We start from the raw sequence: 7,212 nt of genomic DNA, 5'->3' as shown, positions 1-7,212 counted from the left end.
AGATATGAAATGGCCCTTTGCATTTGCTTCTGATTTCGCCCTCCCCCGGCTTTTTCACACAGGGAGCCAGTCCCTCCGTATTTCCTTGCTTTGGGTATTTTTGGTGGTTAGAGCACAGAAACTTCCGGAAGTCAGTAGCTCTATCTTTTGCAATAACCTCGACTCTTTATGGAGCTTCTGACGAGTCCTGGAAGCAGAAGGAAGAAGCGGTGGGCTTTTGAGAGCAGCAAGGAATGAAGGGGGAGAAATTTTTACCCCAGAAGGAAAAGGGGCAGAGTGTGACTTGGGCCGGGAAGGGAGGGGAGAGGTCCCATGTCCTGATTCTAGGCAGTGTCCAGGAGGTGACAAGGCCTTGGAGAAAATGGCTGCCGGATACTCAGGGAGGGTGGACCTTAGGCACAGAGTTCACACCGCTCCCCAACAATTCCCATACCCCCAAAGACAGGCTATATCAGCTGAGCCCCCAAGCCTGAGGCGGCCCAAGCGTTGGAAAGGTGGGTAGTCCTGTGGACAGAGGGACCATCCCGAGGCCCTGGTACGGCCTGGGGCCCCGGGACCTTGACAAGACCCTGGGGTGGAGGAGGGAAGGTCAGTGATATCCTGAGACTGAATTTCCTACCAGTTCAGTAGGATAGTGGCTTAGAGTTAGATTTCAATTGAATTAGAAAAAAATTAAGAAATATGCCAAACCACAGCTACAGCTTTGCAATCCCTCAGGCAGTCCCCAACCACCCCAGTTACTCCCACACCCACCAGTGAGCAAGGAGCTGCCAGCACGGATGCTCCCTGTGACCTGGTACCTGGGGCTTATGTGGCCCCTCCCCCCAGGAGTGGAGGCTTGCCAGTCGTGTTCCCCCGACAGGGAGCTTCCGAACCCCCATCCTGAGGTCCTGCTAGAATGGGCGGTGAGAACATTTCCCGACCAGAGTGAGCCGGGGAAGCAGGGGCCCAGTGGCAGGAGGGGTTACAGTGGTGGGTGTAGGAGGAGGTGGGACACCCCTTCGTAAAGTGGCCCATCGCCCCACAACGCAGCAGTGGCAGGGGCTGGCTCATCTTCAGCTCTGGCGTGACCGGGCAGGGGTCCAGCTGCACTCCCAGCCTCTCTGTCACCCAGTGACCCCAGGCCTGGGCATGAGGAGATGGACCCAGCACAAGAGCAGGACATCAGCTGAGCTGTGTGAGGGCCACTCAGTGCTTATGAGGCTGATGGCCCAGTTGGTGCTCTCAGGCAAGGTGCCAGCTCCTCCTCATGGCTCCTGGTTGTGATCCAGCCCCTGACACCCATTTGATCTCTAGCCACTCCCCAGCACTGCCCCTCTCCATCCTAGGTCCAACTCGCAGAGCTTCCAGTCCCTTGCGGGAGTCTCATTCTCTCCTGCCTTGTGGCTCTTCTACAGGCTGCTCCATATCCTTGAACACTCCCTTCTCTCACTTGGCTCATCCTATTCAGGGCCCAACTCCTACTCATCCCTCACGACCCACCTTGGTCATCTTCTCTGGGAAGCCCCCTGAACGTCCCAATCGGGTTGGGAGTCTGTTCTAGGCCTCCCCTAGCTCCCTGATTTCCTGTCTTGGTCCCCGTCCTACCTGTCATGCAGGATTGTCTAATTGTCCCATAGGCTAGTCTATAAGCTCTCAGACGCAGGAAGTGTGTCCATTTATTTATCATGGTGTCTTCGGTGCCCAATGTCTGATGAGGGAGGAAGGGAAGGGGAGGAAGGGGGACGGGAAGAGACTTGCCCCCTCCTTTCCTTGCCCACAAGTCTCGAGACTTCCTTGCCTTTGAAGCTCTTCAGTAAGGACGCCCAGCCCCGGGGCCTGGGGCGGGCGTGAAGCTTGGTTAGGCGGCTAAGGAGACTGTGTTTCCAGCATCCATGGAAGTCTCTTGTCTGGATTTAGGACAGGCTGGGCTGAGGATCACAGGACAGCCGGAAGTGGCATTGCTAAAGGGAAATTTTAACTGCAGCCAAGCACAAACAGAAAGGTCACAGTGGAGTAAAGCCACCTCTGCGTGAGGTGCAGCAGAAGCCGGAGATGCTCAGAGGGCAGGAGGGGCTGCACGACGGAGGGAGGCCAGCAGAGACCGCTGGTGGATCCCAATATCGTTTCTCTCTCTCTCTTTTTTTTTTTTAAATAAAAAGTGTTTAATTGAGCAATTGGCCACCCAGCATAAAACTCACATTTCCCAGTCTGTCCCCCTGCCCCCGTAGCTAGATGAGGCCATGTGGCTAAATTTTGGCCAATGGGATAAGAGAAACATGTTGTACGACTTGCAGAAAGTGTCCTTACGGGAGGGTCCATGTCCTCCTTCTAGGGGGACAAACTGGTCCTGGTTTGCCTGAAATTCGCCTGGATTTAAAACTGAAAGTCCTGGGGCCGGCCCGGTGGCATAGCGGTTAAGCGCACACATTCCACTTCGGCAGCCCGGGGTTCACCAGTTCGGATCCCTGGTGAGGACATGGCACTGCTTGGCCAGCCATGCTGTGGTAGGCGTCCCACATATAAAGTAGAGGAAGATGGGCACGGATGTTAGCTCAGGGCTAATTTTCCTCAAAAAAGCAAACACCAAAACCTGAAAGTCCCCATCCTGGGAAGTCCCTCAGTCCTGGACGCACCAGGAGCCTGGTCACCTCCGTTCTTTCTGGGGGTGTGAGGGAAGCCAGCCTGGGACTCTGAGGTGAGGGCCACGTGCTGAGGCTCACAAAGATGGGGCTGCTGGAATGGTGCTGACACAGGGCCGTTAAGTGACTCCAATTGCTGTGAGTGTGGATCACCTGAGCCCAGATCTCTGATTACTCCCTCTGGGCTTTGTTTACTGGAGAGAAAAGAAACTTCTGTTGTTTAAGCTTCTGTTATTTAGGGTTTTCTGTCACAGGCAGCTGCAGCAAATCCTAACAAGAGGGACGAGGACTAAAGTCTTGACGGATGCTGGGGTGCTGGGGACGAGCTTTGTCTGCGGCCAGTGGTGCATGTTGTGGGTTTAGTTCTGAAAAGGTTCAGTGTTTTGGGGCTGGCCCAGTGGCACAATAGTTAAGTTCACACGTTCCACTTTGGCGGCCCATGGTTCCCCAGTTCGGATCCCGGGTGTGGACAGGGCACCACTTGGCAAGCCATGCTGTGGCAGGCGTCCCACATATAAAGTAGAGGAAGATGGGCACAGATGTTAGCTCAGGGCCAGTCTTCCTCAGCAAAAAGAGGAGGATTGGCAGCAGATGTTAGCTCAGGGCTAATCTTCCTCAAAAAAAAAAAAGATTCAGTGTTTTGCATGAAGACACCTCAGGGGCTGCCCCTGGGTTTCTACCCCACCCCCCACCCCCAACCTCGCCAAAGGCTTCAGAGCTTCCTGCTGTCACATCCTTTGACAAAATGGTTCCTTTCCTAAAAAGCAATTTAAAAGCCTCTGGTTCTTAAAGGAATGGTGACAGCCTGACCCACTGTCCCACTCTGACTCTCCCCCTTCTGGCTACTTAGCCACTTCTGGCCCACTTACATACGAACTGCACAAAATTCGTTCAGATAGACATAATAATGAACATACAGACAAAAAAGAGAAAGAAAATTAAATCCTAGAAAAAGTTGCATAAGCCTCCACACCCCAGGAGAGACCTGGCACCAGACGGTGTCGCTGGCAGCCGCCCTGTGTGGGACTCGCTGCTACGGGGACCTCTGGGGGGCCACCTGGGGAAGGGCACGCCCTCCCGGAGGTGTTGCATCATGCCCCGGGCGGCCTTGTTTCTAACAAAGCGTTGCTGTTCCTGGAAACACTGGCTTCAGGCACACCTGTGCAACCCAGGAACGGTCTGGGTTTGTGGATAAGACCGAGGGTAGATTGCCAGGCCAGTGATGAGGGCACAAGGCAGGGTTATGTGCAGATGCAGATTTAGTGAACCTGGGAGTCAAGATTTCCCTTCTGGCCCCACAGCTGGGTGGTTTGGAAGGTACTAGCAGAGCTCTGTGCTGGATGAATAGGTGGGGGCCAAGGCCCCCAGGGCAAGTAGCATAGAATGGGGTGGGGGGTTCTGAAGCACATACAGGTAGGCCAAGTTGGGCCGGCTCCCCCAGCCCAACCCCGAAGAGAGGGCTTTGTTTTATCTCACCTCAGCTGCTTCCTGGTTGTGCCTCAGTTTCCCCTTCTGCAGCCTGGGGAAATAATAAAGCCTTCTTCATGGATGTTGGGAGGGTGGGAGGCTAAAACTCAGCCCAACGCCTAGTTTGGTGTGGCTCAGCTGGTAGTTCTGGCTGCGGTTCTCTCATGGGGCTGCAGCCAAGCTGTTGGTCAGGGCTGCAGCCCTTTGAAGGCCTGACAAGGGCTGGAGGGTCCCCTTCCACAATGACTCACTCATGGGCTATTGGCAGGAGGCCTCAGTTCCTCTCTGCGTGGCCTCTCTCTAGAGCTGCTTGCGCGTCCTTACACCCGTAGCCAGCATCCTCCAGAGTGAGTGATCCAGGGGAGGGAACAGGTGGAAGGCACAATGACTTTTATGACCTGGCTTTGAAGTCACACGCAGTCATTTCTGCAGCATCCGAGTGCTTACCCGGGCCAGCCCTATTTAGTGTTGGAGGAACTCCACAGGGTGTGAATTGCAGGAGGCGGGGTTCGCTGGGGCCATCTTGGAGGCCGTTATCACGCCGACCTCACTGAGCTGCTGAACCAATCCTGGAACACCTGTTGCCTGACTTCGTGTTATGTGACATAAGAAGCCCTAGTATTAGCGTGCTACTTGTAGCCCAAAGCATCCTGATGTTCCTTTCTTGCTCACGGTGGCCAAGCTGGATTCTGTGACTCACAGCTGAAGCCCTTGACTGACCCCAGAGAGCAGCCTAGGCCATCGGCCTTGTTTAGGGAAGAGGGAGAGGCGGGCTCCTGGGCTGCGGGCACGCTCTGTGACTCTCACTTCGAACCTCACACATCTGACCTGGTCTGCCAGGGTCTGAGAACAAGCACCGTGAGGGGAGGGAAAGCCTGGCTTTTATGTGCATAAGTCGTCATGGTTAGTTAAAGAAAGAAAGTGCTTGCTGTAATGATATGATTCCGGTTCTGTCTGCTCCTCCAGCCAGTTCTGTGGCTGAGCCTCATGGAAGGATGGAATCCTTCTCCTTTTCCTCCCGTCTGAGACTCCCTGCTTAGCTTTGGGATTGGGCTAATTCCAGCAGACATCCCCAGGCTCCATCCCTTGGATGGCCAGCAACCAGGAGAAGCTCTGAAGTTGCCACCATGGGCCAGGAGAACGCTGAATTTATACAAGTCTGGTCTCCTACCAAAGGTAGGCCGGCAATCAGCCTCACTGAGCTAGCTCCCTGTGGTCTTCCTGCGGGCACTGGCGAGCTTTCACATTTCAGAAGGAAGAGAAGCCCTTTTGACTCACCCCTTCTGATCTTCTGGATCAGCGGCGGCTGGGAGCATGGTAGTTGGGTGGCCCATAGAAGCTGGCAGCACCATCACTGCCAAGCATGCTAATTACGTGCTGAGAAAGAGCGTCCTGCCCCCACTCAGCCTTCTGTATTCTGCTGGGTCCCAAAGGCACACATGCCGAAGGGCAGGCTGCAGGGCAGAAAATCATCTAGGGTCATCTTTCTCCAATTCCATACTCCCCTCACCTTGGAGAAGTTGTGAGTGAGTGAGAAAAGGAAGCACATCTTAGAAACAAGAACTGTCCGGCACTGATCTCCATCCTTGTGTAAAGGGCTTGGGCAAAGGGGTGTGGTGGGTGAGAACGCAGCAGACCGGGGGCATGTGATGGTGTGACCTTGGACAGTTCACCTCCTGCCATGCCTCGGTTTCCTTCTTTGAAAAGAAGTTGAATGATAAAATGTTGGGTCTGAAAAGGACAGGCGAATCTGTCTGGCGGCCTCGTATGTCAGGTAGAACGCTTTTGGCTGCAGATAATAGAACACCTAACTAAAAATAGCTGGGACAACAGAAATTTATTAGGCGACATAACAAGGAGTTCAGATGTTGGGCAGTTCCAGAGTTAGTTAATTCAGCTGCTCTGTGATTACACCCAGGACAGCATGACACAGGGTCTTTCTATCTTTCCACTCTGCCATTCTCAGGTGGTGGCAGCTGCCCCCTCTTGGTGGCGAGGTGGCTGACACAGCTCCGGGCATCACTTTCTCATCCAGCCATTACAGAAGCAGAAAATGGGTAGATGTCTGTCTTGAGTCTCTTTTTCAGAGTGAGGAAAACTTTCCCACAAACCCCTCTCACACTATGCCCCCCAGATCGCCCCATAGAGCTCCTTGACCAGGGTTGTGTCACGTGTCCGTGACTAAACCAATCGCTGATGTCAGGAAAGGAGTGACCATGACTGGCTGACACCAATCAACCGTCACCCCTTGGGCTTGGGAAGGGTCCGTGAAACACGTGTAGGAAAGTGGGAAGAAGGTGAGAGGGGAACGGGTGTTGGGTAGGAAACAAACCACGTCTGCCACAGCTCAGCTCCTCCTCCCCTAGACGGGGAGAGATTTCCTCAGGTCACAAAGGTATTGGTGGCAGTCAGGGTGTGAATGCGGTTCTGACTCTTGGACAAGCTCATTCATCATAACCTGTTGCTTCTGGCCCAAGTGATCTCCAGTCTGGAATAAAAAATCTCACCCTCTTTGAAAACTTTCCCTCTGGAATCACCTTCAGTCCATGGCCAGTCTGCGATGTAATTCTCCAGAGCTAACTCAGGCCCTTGACGTGTGTCTGCCTCCAGCTCCAGTGGAACCCTAATGAGAAGTTGCTAGGGCAGAGTGGTTAAGAGCTCTCGAGGTGGACAGAAGCAAGTTCAAATCCCACTGCTGCCTTGTCTGCTCTGTGTCGATCCCAGCAGATTACCCTGGCAGCAGTTGGCAGTAATACCTTCCACCAATGAGAGCGGCAGTTCATAACACTCACCCCTGTCGATGAGATTGTACCAATTAGTGGCCAGCAGGGAAAATGGAAACCACTTGAGATATTTCAGGTGGAGCAGGTTTAATGAAGGGAACTAGTTACAAAGGTATTAGAAGGCCTAGAGGAATGAATGCACCACAAGGGTGTCACCCAGGGGTCAGGAAGCTGCTATACCCCCAGGAGCCCATGCACCTCATGCTGAGCTGCTAGAGGTGTGGGCCCCTGTGCTCAGCCCACACTACTGCAGCCCAGACCCCAGCTGCAGCCACTGCCACTGATGCTGTCAGAGCCAGAGTGGCTTTTCCCTTCCTCGTGCCTTCTAATCTCTTCAGGGC

Source organism: Equus asinus, chromosome 2, assembly GCF_041296235.1.
Source record: "Equus asinus isolate D_3611 breed Donkey chromosome 2, EquAss-T2T_v2, whole genome shotgun sequence".
In the NCBI taxonomy this organism is placed as follows: domain Eukaryota; kingdom Metazoa; phylum Chordata; class Mammalia; order Perissodactyla; family Equidae; genus Equus; species Equus asinus.
The sequence above is the reverse complement of the archived record's forward strand: the minus strand, read 5'-3'. Positions refer to the sequence as shown.